Genomic DNA, 15,710 nt, shown 5'->3' on the forward strand with positions numbered 1-15,710 from the left:
GAACCAAAATACTAGTCTATACATGGGCCCTACCAAAATACAACAGACCGGTGAGGTGACACTGGACAATGGATAAACAAATCTATTGCTATTGACAATAGATTTTATTACTCTGTTGCAAAATTAGCAACGGATTTAGAAATTCATTGCTAATAATCATAAATTTTTGCATATGACGTTAATTTTATATTCAAATATTTTTATAATGTCGATTAACAAATTTTAGCAACGAATAAATTTATGTTGCTAATAGCAAATGAATTAAGAATGGAATCTTGATTTCCATTGCTAAAGTGTTGCTCTATACAATTTTATTCCAAAATTGCAATGAAATACATTATTGGTTTCAACATACATTATTGTTAATAACAGATAAAAATCCGTCACAAAAATCTATTACTAATTTGTGATTTTTTGCAGTGTATTAGATATTAATTAATTTAAAATTTAGTTTATTCTTTTTAATTTTAAAATTTATAATTCCTTTTACTATTATTTAAATCCATTTTACTTCTTTTAAATGCTGTAAAATTTTTATTTTCACTTTTTTCAGAGTTTTTTTTTATCCTTGATATATATGAAATAATTTAAAAAATAATACTAATAATTTATTAATAATTAAACTTTAAAATTTAAAATTGAATGGTATTTACAAATAATTTATTTATTAATACTTAAAAATAAATTCATTTATCACTTTTATTAAACTTTAAATATAGGACTTATTAAAATCCCCACTCTTTTTTCACCTATTGTTAACGATAATTTAATTATTTTTTAAATGTGGACAATTATATTTTTAGTTATTTATTATGTTCTATTTTTCAAATCAATTATATTTATGTTCATAATGATAGACTGTATTTTCATATCCTTTCTATTTGTATGCATAGTTACGTAGACTGCAAAAACAATATTCCTACAAAAGATATAGAGTTTGAAAATCAAAGAATAAACTATAATTTAGTCTCTGAAGTTTGACAAAACCTATAACTTAGTTCCTATATTTTTAAAATCAAGCAATTTAGTCTCTAAAATTTGACAAAATCTATAATTTAGTCCCTACCATTAGAATTTCAATTAAGTTACCATTAATTCTAGTAAAAATGATCAAAATGCCCTTAATTCTATTTTCAATCTAAAAATAATTTAGTCCATCAGATTTTATTTTATTAGCGACTTAATCCCTGAGATTTGGATAAACCAACAATTTAGTCCCTATAGTTTTAAAACTAAACAATTTAGTCTTTGAAATTTTAATAAACTTACAAGTTAGTCTCTATCATTAGAATTATGGTTAATTTCTCATTAACTTTAGCAAAAATACCAAAATACTTTTAACTTCATTTTCAATCTAAAAATAATTTAGTCCTTGAAGTTTTATTTTAATAACAATTTGTGCCTATACTCATATTTTTCTTCTTTTTTTATATATAACAATATACTATAATTTATGAAAATACTATAAGTTAACATATATAATTATTTATATATTATTAAAATAATAATGACATAAATAGAATTTTACAAAACTATAAAGGCTTATTTATAAATAGTTATAACATTTAAGGATCCATTAGTGAAACTAATGGACAATTTTGTAACCAAGCAAAATTTTTAAGGACCTTAAAGTAATTAATCTATATTCTAATTGTTTAAATTAATTTAATGGGACCCACATTTTAAAAATTAAAGAGACTAAATTATTAATAAAACAAAACATCAGGGACTAAATTATTAAGAAAATAAAATCTTAAGGACTAAATTGTTTTCACATTAAAAATAATGATAAGGGTAGTTCGGTCATTTTTGCTAATAATGATAACTGAATTTTGATGGCAAAGACTAAGTTGCATGTTTTATTAAGTCTTAGAGACTAAATTGCTTAGTTTTGAAAATTTATGAACTAAGTTATAGATTTCGTCGAATCTCAGAGACTAAATTGCAATTTACCCAAAATCAAATGACCAAAACAAAGAGTTATACCATTAATTGTTTAACTTCTCAATGATTTATATAGTTAAAAGAATATTGTTTATAAAAAAATGCAAAATATAGTATAGGAAAATAATGAAAATTTGTAATTGATGATAAATATAAAAGATTTAATTTTAGAAGAACAAACTAAATAATTTAAATAGATAACAATTAAATTGCCCATAACAATATGTGAAAAGAAAGGAGATTTTAATAAGCCTTATGCTTAATATTTAAGAGAAGTGATAAATAAATTTATTTTTAAGTATTAATAAATAACTAATTTTTAAATACCATTTAATTTTAAATTTTGAAGTTTAATTATGAATAAATTATTATTTTTGAAATTATTTCATATATATCAAGGTTAAAAAAAAGTGGGAAAAAAGTGAAAAATAAAAATTTTACAACCTTTAAAAGAAGTAAAATGGATTAAAAAAAATAAAAGGAAGATCTAAATTTTAAAATTAAAAAGGATAAACTGAATTTTAAATTAATTAATATCTAATACACTAAAAAAAAATGCAGATAGTAATAGATTTTTGCAATAGATTTTTATTTGTTATTATTAGTAATGTATTTTGAAACCAATTTGTAATTTTGTTACAATTTTGGAATAAAATTATATGGTGCAACACTTTAGCAACGGAATCAATATTCCATTGTTAAATCCATTGCTATTAGTAACATAAATTTATTTGTTGCTAAAATTTGTTGTTAATCGACATTATAAAAATATTTGAGTATATAATTAGCAACATATGTAAGAATCTATTATTATTATCAATGAATTTCTAAATTCGTTGCTGATTTTGCAACGGAGTACCAAAATCTGTGGTCAATAGCAACAGATTTATTAATCCATTACTATTTTCATAAAATTTAAAAAATGATTTTATAAATTTTGTCAATTGATTATTAAAATTATTAATCCGTAGCTATTTTTGTAACCATAAAAATCATGCATAAAAAATTAGCAACGCATTTTAAAATCCATTGCTAATTCGTTCATAATTTTATGAGGGGAAAAAAATTAAAAAGTGTACGTAATTATACTTAGTAATGAATTCCTTTTGAATGGAAAATTAAATTTTAATGTTTAAATTTACACACACACACACATATATATATATGTAATCAAACACTACATTTTCCTTATTCATATCATTCATTCACTCATTGTTTTGCTATTCCATTCCAATCTTTCTTTTCCGTTCTTTCTATTTCTTTCCAATTCTGTAATTTTTTTTCTTCATTTTCTTTCATTTTCCAATTATTTTTTTTTTCTCCCTTTCCTTTCCTTTTCTTCCTTCTTCTTTTATTTTTTATTATTAATTTTTTTTCTTCATTTTCTTTCATTTTCTTTGATTTTCTATCATCAATTTCTTTCCTTTTATTTCATTTTCTTCCAAAATCTCTAATTTTCCTTCATCTTCTTTTCAAATCTCTAATTATTATTCAGAGATTTTGATACTTCCGCATATCGTTTGCTCAAATTTCAAACTCTAAACCTTTATATAATTTCTTGTATCCACAAGTTCAACAGGCCCAGCACCCCAAACCCATTTTGGGTTAATGCAAGTATAATATTCCGCAAATGTGCACTTTTAGGTCAGAAGAATTAATTAAAAACTCGATATTTTAGTATTTGATAAACATTTCTTTTGTTGGCATGGCAGGATTCTTCTTCGGAGACTAGAAAATCTTCTATGGATGTGCTTACAGTAACTAAGGGTCTACTAGCAGAACTTTCCAGCAGGACTAGGAAAAGGAAATCTCTTAATCCTGAAGTATTGCAGAAACAAAAGGAAACATTAGAAGGATTTTTTAATATGCCTTTAGAGGCTAAACAACAAGCTAATGCCTATGGCAATATTGAGGAAATTATCCATTCACGCATTCAAAATAGTAAAGATTTGCATGAGAAGACAATTCTTGAAATTCTTCTCGCTCGCGTGGCAGAATTTAGAGAGAGTATTCCCATGGCTATGGTCATTGAAGAAGCTGCTGAAGCTCGCATAATATCTCTGTTAGGGAAAGCCACTGTTCTTGATGCAAGATTGGAAGAAAGAGAAAAGAAGCTAAGTTTCTTGGTACCTGAATTCTCAAGACTTTCAAAAGAAGAAGAAAAACTAGAGGCGGAAAATCAATTCTTAATTACCCAGAAGGCGGAGATTCTTGCTCATAAGAAGCATGTTTTAGCTTAGTAATGAATTCCTTTGAATGGGAAAATTAAATTTTAATGTTTAAATTTATAACAGATCGCTACTAATTCATATTATGTGTGTGTAATATATAGTAGTATATATGCTATATATAACTATATATATATATATAACAACCATAACTTAACATATATGTAATCTAAACCTATTCTGACTACCTTATTCCTTATCATTCATGCACTCATTTTTTTGCTATTCATTCTAATCTTTCTTTCATTATATTGATGTTTGATGTATCAGTGCTTTCTGTTCTTTTAATTCTGTATTTTTTTCATCATTTCTTCCTACATTTTCCAATTATTTTTTTCTCCTTTCCTTTCCTCTTTTCTTCCTTCTTTCTTTTTTATTTTTTATTATGAATATTTTTTCTTCATTTTCTTTCACATTTTTCTTTGATTTTTCCTATCATCAATTTCTTTAACACTTTTTATTTCATTTTCCAAAATCTCTAATTCTTCCTTCATCTTCTTTCATTTTCTTTCAAATCTCTAATTATTATTCAGAGATTTTGATACTTCTGCATATCGTTTGCTCAAAATTTCAAACTCTAAACCTTTATATAATTTCTTGTATCCACAAGTTCAACAGGCCCAGCACCTAAACCCATTTTGGGTTAATGCAAGTATAATATTCCGCAAATGTGCACTTTTAGGTCCAGAAGAATTAATTTAAAACTCGATATTTTTAGTATTTGATAAACATTTCTTTTGTTGGCATGGCAGGATTCTTCTTCGGAGACCAGAAAATCTTCTATGGATGTGCTTACAGTAACTAAGGGTCTGCTAGCAGAACTTTCCAGCAGGACTAGGAAAAGGGAAATTCTTAATCTGAAGTATTGCAGAAAGAAAGATTAGAAGGATTTTTTAATATGCCTTTAGAGGCTATACAACATCGCTAATACTATAAGGGGCAATATTGAGGAAATTATCCATTCCTCATTCAAAATAGTAAAGATTTGCATGAGAAGACAATTCTTGAAATTCTTCTCGCTCGCGTGGCAGAATTTAGAGAGAGTATTCCCATGGCTACAACAATGGTCGTTGAAGAAGCTGCTGAAGCTCACATAATATCTCTGTTAGGGAAAGCCACTGTTCTTGATGCAAGACTGGAAGAAAGAAAAAAGAAACTAAGTTTCTTGGTGACTGAATTCTCAAGACTTTCAAAAGAAGAAGAAAAAGAGAAGAGAAAGAAAAAAACTACAGGCGGAAAATCAATTCTTAATTACCCAGAAGGCGGAGATTCTTGCTCATAAGAAGCATGTTTTAGCTCACATGGAGAAAACCAATGATGAAACTTCTGAAGATGTAGAAGAATGACGAAATCTGGAAAGTGTAATCAAGCAGGTTGATGTCGATTAGCTTGGAGCTAAAGAGAAACTAGCATTAGCTAATGTACTTTGGAAAGCTTAACATATTCTGGAAAGCTTAACATATTCGAAGCACTGCCATGTTGTTTCTTGGATTTCTTATATTATATTAATGGAATGGACTCTTTGTTCGTCGTTCTTTTAAGTTTATTTCAATTTTAATTCTCCTGAATTGTTTGAATCTCAGTGAAATCCCACGTCTTAGTTGTATATGTGTGAAAATTGCTATATATAATATCCTTCATTATTTTTATTTTTTACATCTTTCATTATTTTGATAGAAACGTAATTAATAATATATATTTGCGACAGACTAGGAAATTCGTTGCTAAATCTCTAAATAATTTTAATTTCTAATATTATTATAACTAATATAAATTAAATAAAGCAGAACTCCATGTCAAATAAAAGTTTTCCAGAGCCAAGGTTGGTAGTAGCTGGGATTTATGACCATAGTATTAGTGTTATTTTATAATTCAAATTCCAATACAATTATAATTTTAAGTTTTTAAAACCTATTCTATGTACATTTTTTTTTTTAAATTACATACATTATAACCCCAAAATATAACCACAAAATATTTTTCTCCATATCTATGAATAATTTTGAAGCTGATGGAATTGAGTAATTTGTAGATATATAAAATGGTAGCTAGGCTATTTGGATACTGATGTTGGGCAGCCTGAATTTATTATGTATCTTTACTTTATTGTCATTAATTGAATTTTTGCTGAAGCTCCTCTTCCAAGAAGAGGTTTCTGATTAAACCCTATATTGTTTTTAATCGATGATTTTTTATTTATTGTTGTTCCTAAAATAAAATTTGACAATTTTGTGCCTAATCAGACACCTGAATGGTATGAGCAGTTGTACTCATCTTGCTATTTATGATTTTTTTTTTTTTTTATGGTGTATGGAGAACCAAATATATTTCTTGTGTTACGTTCTGGTCTATGCAATTGAGTTTAGAATCTCCATCTATTGAAATTTGAATGTAGGTGTTTTTATACCTAAACTTGCAGGGCTTTAGATGAATTTCCATTCAATTTGCTAAACGATCTTGCAGTATGGTGGCTCACCATTTGGCTAAACTAGCTCTGAGCAATAGCTCCAAGATCTTGTAGTATGGTGGCTTACCATTTAGCTAAACTCGCTCTTAGCAATAACTCCAAAATTATCTTTATATTTTGGCCAATTGACTGAAAAAAGTCAAATCTTTGCGCACTTTTGCGGTTTAGTCGGTAAAAGTAAGGAGAAAATAAAAAATAACATTTAAATGCTAAAATATTTACCTACTAATGCTTATGGTTGGTAATTAGCAACCAACGTGTTTTTGGTCAGTAAAATTAAAAGAAAAGAAAAATATAAAATGCTAGAAAATGTTATCTACCGTAAGATTGGATCGATAATTACAATGACCACATATTTGGTCGATACCTGCGATTTAATGCAAAAATAAAAATAAAAATTCAAAATGGTAAAAATGTACCTACCAACCATTGTTGTCGGTAATTACCAACCCCATCACTGGGTCGTGACATTTAATGCCTCAATCACAGTTGTCTCTCCAATCAAACACACCTGTGGTTGTCCAAGAAGCTGCACCTATAGTTGGCCAAGAGCCTGCACCTAGGGTTGGCCAAGAACTTGCACCTACAGCTAACCAGGAGCCTAAATATGCTAGCTCACAAGGTTCTCGCCCTTCCTCAGTGGAGATTGATTTTGCAGGGCGACAACGCCTTACATTTTGTGATGGAAAGTGAGTTAAACAATAAAATTTTAATTAGCTTATAAATGATATGTAATACATGTGTGTTGTTAACTAATTATATTTTCATTCATGTGTGTAGGTTATCTACTGGATCCCAGCTGCTTAAGTGATCACTAGTTCCTTTAAGTAGCGAATAGCCCCTACAGGTATTAACTGGAAGAGTGTCCCTCAAGTAATAAAAGATTTTTATTGGGAGGAATTTATGTGAAATCTATTTGAGTTTTATTATGTTCTACTATAGTATTTTGAAATATAGTAATCATACAAATATGTATGACTTTAATTGTATAAAAAGTACTATTGGGAGGATTATGAAGAAGTTGGGATAAAAGTTGTTTGGCAATCAAAGGTAGCAGAATGCTATAAGGACATGCTTGTGGATTTCAGGAGTAATAGAATAAGGCCCCAGTATGTCAGTGAAGAAACATGGAGTCAATTTGAGCAGCACTAGAATGACCCCGAGGTTATTCGGTGCTCCGAGCAGAATTCACGAAATCACTGCGGTGCTACAAACACTCCTGGGCCATCCATCCACATAGGTGGATCCATATCATATTAAGAATTCAGATAAATTGGTGAGCTTTTGCGTAAATAGTTAAGGTATTTAATTTCATATTTGATGGAAATGTGATGGAATTGTCACAGTATAATAATCATATATGATTATTTATGGAAATGTAATAGAATTATCATGAAAATTATTATGGATTGTTGTGTGAATGAATGTTGAGATTTTTATTACTTTTTGATAGGGAGAAAGGTCAAAAATATAGGGGAAACTATATCGAATTTATTTTTTATTTCACAATAAATTTCAATAATTTATTATATACATACAATAAAATGTTTATGATAACTATTTATCATTTCTTCAGGGTAAATAATTCGGTCGGAAGCAAAATCTTCTGAGTTGTTTCTCCACACTCACACTCAAAAGCATGACAAAACCACTTTTGCGGATGAAAACTCTAGGCAAATACATGTATGGTACAATATTATTAAGTTCACCACAAGTTTTTTTTTTTTTGTATTACATCACGAATTAATTATAATTGATTTTTTATTTTTCATATTACATACAGGAAGCCATAGTCACTAGGAGGGAGGAGCTTGCACAAGCCGCACCCGACAACATTGATGAGATCCAACTTTATTTAGATGTTGTCAATGGTGGTGAGAAGAGAAGGAAGGTATATGGCCTTGGATCTGAATCATCTGCCTATTACCCTTCAATCAGAGCATCTTCTAGTTGGACATCTTCATCGTGCGATCATCAGAATGCTGCTTTACAACAAGTACAAGAATTGTAGAAGCAGCTTGAGGATTCGAGGGATTCGAGGCAAGTCATTGCAAATTGTATGCAACAATTGGAGCTAGAAATGGAACGCATGAGAATCTCTATGATGGAGGAGGTGATGAGATTAGTCTCAAGCCCGCCAACACTAACGCTCCACCTCAACCTTCCCAGGATTGATGGTTTTGTATTATATTTTTAACTTATTTGAGTTCTTTTGTATATTTTATTTTACTGATATAGATTTTATATTTAATTTATTATATACAGTAGAAAATTTTAATATTATTGGATTATTATTATTATTAGTAGCAGTAATAGTAATGATGATTAATTTTTTATTTTAATATCAAATATCAATTATTTGAAATTAAAAAAAAAATTTAAAATACTGACTAAATTTTTTGGTTAGTATTATTTTATCATATAATTATATAAAAAATAATTCTACAAAAATGTTGGCCATCATTTAAGTGGTTGCTAATTTTTTTTCTTTTAATTATAAACAATACCGACCAAACAGTTTCGTCGGTACTATTTTTACGCCATATATTTATATGGAGAAATTATTCTACAAAAATTTTAGCTACCAATTTTGTGGTAGGTAATTTTTTTAAAATTATAAAAAAATACCAACCAAAGTTTTTGGTCGGTATTATTTTACGCCGTATAATTATATAAACAAAATTATTCTACAAACTTTTACCTATCATTCACATGTTTAGTGCTATTTTTTTAAATTATATAAAAAAAAATACCAACTAAAGTGTTTGGTCGGTATTATTTTTTACGTTATACAATTATTAAAGAAAAATAATTCTACAAAACTTTTACCTACCATTTACATGGTCGGTACTATTTTTTAAAATTATATACAAAATACCAACCAAAGTTTTTGGTTGGTATTTTTTCAATCTTATACAATTATTTAAAAAAATAAATATACAAAATGTTTTAGCTACCATCTCTGTGGTTGGTAATATTTTTTAAATTATACAAAAAATACCAACCAACTATTTTTTTGGGTAATTTTTCCTATATTAAAAAATACACCAAATGTTACCGATTGACTATTGTGGGTCGGTAATTACCAACAAAAGTTTCGTCAGTAATTGGAAGCTAATCTGATCGTTCTTACCACCTAGACTACAAAGATATCCACCAAAGGTCCACCAATTACCTACCAATAATGTGGCCAATAAATTTACTAACCAAAATAATTTGGTCAGTAATTTACCTACGGGTAAACTATGGACAACCCGAATGTGATCGGTATTTCATCAGCAATCTTAATTACCGACCAAATAATATTCAAAATGGTTGGTTTTTTTGGTTGGTATTTTTTCCATTTCTTGTAATGCTAATTTCCACGAGCTTATTTTTTTAATTATTTTAAATATTTACAAATTTATAATATTAAATTTTATTTTAATTATTAATGATTGTATTTATGACAGTAAGTAAGAATAAATTAAATATATTAAAAGTTAAAAATTAAGTAAAGCAAAACTCCATGTCAAATAAAAGTTTACCATAGCCAAAGTTGGCAATAGCTTTGACTGAACTTATATCCATAATATTAGTGTTATTCTATAATTCAAGTTCACACGTTATTATTCTGGCTATATGTACTTATTATTTATTTTATATATATATAAATTTCTATTCATTTTTTTAAATATTATATAATATTATTATAGTATTATAAATATTATATTTAATTATTTAATTAAAATATTAATATAATGTTATTTTAATTGATTAATTATATGGATAAAATATTTATTAATTTAAAATTATTACATTTTTATTGGATCATATTTTTATGAAAGTTATGTGCTATGTAATTATAACATGCATAATTATATACTTAAATATAATATAATAAAAAAATATAATAATAAGTTTTAAAAATATAAATGGGTACAGAAGTTTAAAAATTAAAATAAATTAATAAAAAATATAAGTTAAGTCATTGAATTAAATTTATTCAAATTTTGTTTTTTTTTTTTGAAAGTTTGATTTGCCTATATTATATTTTTTAGAATTCAAAAGAATATTAATACACATGAGGAGGTTGTACAGCAAGATTAATATGAAAGAAATTTATTTATAAAACTAAAAAATAGAATAATTTTTAAATTGTATTTTATAGTTTAGTGCATTATTATAATAAATTTCATTTTCATTATATTGTTATCTTGAAATTTTATATGTCATATTGTTTAACACAAATAATTTTAAAACCTATTTAATATATTTTTTCATAAACTTAATAAGTATTTTTTAAATTATAGATTATATTATAAATGTTATGAATGCATAATAGATTAAAAATATAAATATAAATTTAATCATGCATTTTTAATTAATTCATATTAATTATATAATTAATACACTCAAGTAGCTTCAATTTTTTTTCCTTTTCATATCCTTCTCTCGTTTTTACTATTTTAAAAAATTAAAATATAACAATTTAAAGTTAATGTTGATATGAGTATATCATTTCACATAAATATATGCAAAAATATAATTAGGCGTGTAAATGGACCAAAATTGACCAAAAAAAAAAGGGCCAAAGTTGATAATTCGTGTAAAATTTTAGCTTTTTTTTTACAATTTGTCCTTTTAAAAATATAATAAAATTTATCTATTTTTCAGAAATAAGTTCCTTAAATACATTTTAAGGAAATATGGGGGGAAAGAGAGGAAAATTTATTTTTTTATTATACTATGTTACATAAATATTAATTTTTCAATTGTTTTAAGTAATAAAACATTGTTTTTTCATTACGTTAGGTCAAAATTGTCAACTAGCTATAAGTAAAATGTACCAAATAAAATTGACTATAATTGAAAAAATCGAAAACATTTGGCTTCTTTTATTATCAAAGTTTATGCTATGTTAACGATATATAAAATCATAATATTTCCACGTCAGTAATAACATCTAAAAACATATAAAATAATATTATTTTGGCTATGTCATCTATTACATCAGTGCTCAAAATCTCCTATTTTGAAACATGGCCAAAATAAACTCTAAAGTTTGAAACTAGGCCAAAATTGATCCCACAAAAAAAAATGGCCAAAATTGACAATTCACATAAAGATTTGGCTTTTTTTGACAATTTGAACTAATTAATTTTTTATATAAAATTTAATTTAACTTAATTATTATCTACTATTTTATAAACCTAATATATTAGTTCATTCCTAGCTTGGCTTAGTACAATAACTAAAAGTATATCAATCATCTGGCAGACTTAGGTTTAAATTCTCACTTACCTATATATATATGTTTATCATTTATAATAAATGACATTACTTTTCTAGTTATATTTTATATTATAATCAATCAATAAACATCAAACAAAATATATGTCGTGTCGCATTATGATTGAATATTATCATCTAACATTTGAACTTTATCTTTTGTATGAAAAATAGCTTGGTTTTAGGTAAACTTAAATGTAAAGTATAAACAATTATATTTTATATAACTTAAGTATATAATGATTTAATAATATTTTTAAAATATAGTTGTATTAATATATTATTTTATAAAATAATCATAAATAAAATTAATATCATTACATCATTAGAAAATGTATAATTAATAAAATTGAACCAGTAAATGAGCCAACTAACGGCTTAGTGATAAGTCTATTTAATGGGTTATCTCATAAACCTATTAAACAAGTATATTCACAAGCCATCAAATGACTTAGCTCGCAAGCCTATTCATGAGTCAACTCGCAAGTCTACTCACAAGACAACTCACGAGCTTGTGAGCAAGCCGATTCGAGTGTCTCAATGAGCTAAGTATTGGCAGCTTGAGCTTGATTCTTTCTAAACGAGCTGAATCGAGTCAAACTTTTGTTAAGTCAAGCCTCTAGTAGTTCAACTCATTTACAGCCCTAAATAACATGAACAAGTTATTTGAAAACATTTAAAATTATGTGATGAGAATGTAAACATTGGAATTTCACTTAGATTCAATTAAGATTAGCAGGGGCGAATGTAGGTTTAAGTATGGGGGGGGGGGGGGGGTGGGGTTGGCGCGGGGCGGCGCGCTTGGGCAGGGTACATAATTAAAATGCTCATATTGCACCCTTAATTGTATCATCTCATGTTCAACAAAGTTTTGGGATAAAATTTTGTACCAATTGACAAATGTCATCAATTTTGATGTGTACATTTCCTTTGGATTTAAAGTTGAACTAAAACTAAAAGTAAGTAATTCTATCGCATGATCATTGAACTTATGCTAGAAAAAATTAATTTTTTTTTCTTTAATATTTAATTTATTTTCATGATTGGTGGTAAAACTAGTTTTAAACATTAAATTTAATAAAATTGTTATTCCTAAATTTGGAGGGAAATTTTTAAAGATAAATTAATAAAATTAGAATTAAAATTTTTAATAATTTAAATAAATGCAAAAATTATTACTATTTTATATTTATTAAAAAAAAAAAGAGATGCCACGTGCTACTTAGCCTATCTATTTTTATTTTTATTTTTATTTGAAAAAAAAAACGCTTTTCACTAAACTAAAAGAAAAGAAACATAAGCACAAACAAAAGCTTGAATACATTAAAGGAAAATCCTCCATAAAGATAATTTTAGAGCTATTGCAGAGCTATTTATCTAAACAGTGAACCACCATATTACAAGATCGTTTAGCAAACTGAAAGGAAATTCATCTAAAGCCCTGTAGGTTTAGGTATAAAAAAGCCCACATTCAAATTTCAACAGGTGGAGATTTTAAAGTCAATTGCATAGACTAGAACACAACACAATAAATATTCTGGTTCTCATACACCATAAAATAAAGGCCAAATCATATAAAAAAGCCAAACCTTTATGCATTTTTGCATTTTAATCCTATCGTTTTAATTTTGACAAAAACAACCAAAATTGAAAGGTTGCAGAAATTTTATCCAAATTTGAAATCCAATTTGAGGAAAGTGTGGCTCTGATGATGTGGCATACAGTGTGGCATTTTTATTCTAAAATCATCGGACCCACTTGACATATCATTTTGGCAAATCATACAAAAAAGCCAAACCTTTGTGCTTTGGTGTTTTAATGCTATCGTTTTAATTTTGACAAAAAAAAAACTCTCTCTCTCTATCTGTGTGTGTGTGTGTTTTATTATGAAAGGTGTTAATATCATGAAGGTGGGCTCTCAATTGAACTCAAACAATTTTGTAGACCTTCAATAAAAAAATTATGAGATGATAAAATACTTTAATTCCTTTTTTTTTTCCTTTTATTCTTTCTGCAAACTCTTCTTTTTCATCTGTTTCTACTCTCACTGACACCATAAAAATCGAGAAACTGTACCTTTACTCTTTGCTACACAGAATTAGTATGATTCTCTTTTGAGGGTTTCCCATAAACACTGTTTCAAACTTCAATGATGTCATCAAGGCGTTTGGATTCGAGGAGTTACCTTATGTCAATGAGGCTGCCCCTTGGGTTAGACGGGTCTTCATAGCCAATGAGTCCCTACCTAACTAGAAAATCCCCTTCCAGCATGAGATGGCACAGGTGTGGTTCATTTATTGATCAAAGCTTTTGGGCAATAAGTAGTTAGTTGATTATGAGTTTATTTTATAATTAATAATATAAAAATTTGTTCTTTTTTATTGTTATTTTTCATGTTCCAGAGTTCCTATCGAAATTGTTCTTCTTTTTGTGAAGTAGAACTAGGGAGTGGGGGAGAAACTCTTGCAGTTCTTAGCCATATCATTTATGAGAGAATGAAAGAAAAGTACCTAGATTTTACTGAATGACAAGAGAAGCATGATTTGATTTATACTCAAGCATTGGGCAAAGACGATGATCATCCTTCATCCTCAATTAGCCATGGATGGAAGGTAACCATTTTTTACCAAAGTCAAGAAGGTGTCTGAAAAAAGGTTTGTTCTTAGTTGTTTCTACTCATATTTTGATACGACGGATGTATAAATTGTGTTGCGAGTCCAATTAGTTTATGTTTTGTTTCAATAGGGTAAATTTGGAATGGTTAGAAGATAGAATGAAAACGATAATGGGTCCAATCCCTACTATCAAATATGACAAGTCAAGAAATCACAAGATTGGTTCAATAGCATGGTGGTTGTGTCCACAAGTTGGGAAGATTCGAGAAATGATCCTAAGAAGGCAGTTACATTTAGGGATGGTAAACCATTGCCAGGTGATATAATCTATTGGCTGCTTGAAAATTCTTGAAGATGAAAGTGTCGCCATCCCTTCCATAATAAGAGAGAGAGAGAGAGAGAGAGAGAGTTTATGTGTGCTTTGTGTGTGTGAGAGAGAGAAAGGGGTTTTAGTTTCTTTGCCAAAATTGAAACAATAGGATTAAAATGCTGAAACGAGCAAAAGTTTGGCTTTTTTGTATGATTTGCCAAAATATTGTGTCCAGTAGGTCCCTCGATTTTAGAATAAAATTGCCACATGGCATGCCACGTCATCAGAGCCATGCTTCCCCCAAATTAGATTTCAAATTTGGATAAAATTTTTGCAAACCTTTCAATTTTGGTTTTTTTTTTTTTATATATTTTCAAAACCGAAACCATAAGATTAAAATGCAAAAACGTGCAAATGTTTGGCTTTTTTATATGATTTGGCCTAAAAAATCCACAAATAGCAAGATGAGTTCAACAACTCATACCTTTCAGGTGCCTGATTAGGCACAGAATTGTCAAATTTGATTTTAGGAACAATAATAAATGGAAAATCATCGATTAGCAACAACAGATGGTTTAAACAGAAATCTCTTCTTGGAAAAGAAACTTCAAAAATTATTCAATTAATGACAATAAAGTAAAGATACATAATAAATTCAGGCTACCCAACATTAGTATCGAAATAGCCTAGCTACTATTTTATATATTTGCAAATTATTGAATTCCATCAACTTCAAAATTATTCATAGATGGAGAAAAATATTTTGTGGTTATAATATATGTAATTTAAAGTAAATGCACTTAGAATAGGCTTTAAGAACTTAAAACTATAATTATATTGGAATTTTACTTAAAATTATAATATTACTTAAAATT

The 15,710-nt window shown here is 27.4% G+C and overlaps 1 pseudogene; it reads left to right on the forward strand.

Moving 5' to 3' along the window:
• The first annotated feature begins 13,911 nt into the window (after nt 1–13,911).
• Nucleotides 13,912–15,004, forward strand: LOC110652237 (clavaminate synthase-like protein At3g21360; annotated as a pseudogene).
• Nucleotides 15,005–15,710: the final 706 nt, after the last annotated feature.

The sequence above is a fragment of the Hevea brasiliensis genome, chromosome 1 (genome assembly GCF_030052815.1).
Source record: "Hevea brasiliensis isolate MT/VB/25A 57/8 chromosome 1, ASM3005281v1, whole genome shotgun sequence".
NCBI classification, from domain to species: Eukaryota; Viridiplantae; Streptophyta; class Magnoliopsida; order Malpighiales; family Euphorbiaceae; genus Hevea; species Hevea brasiliensis.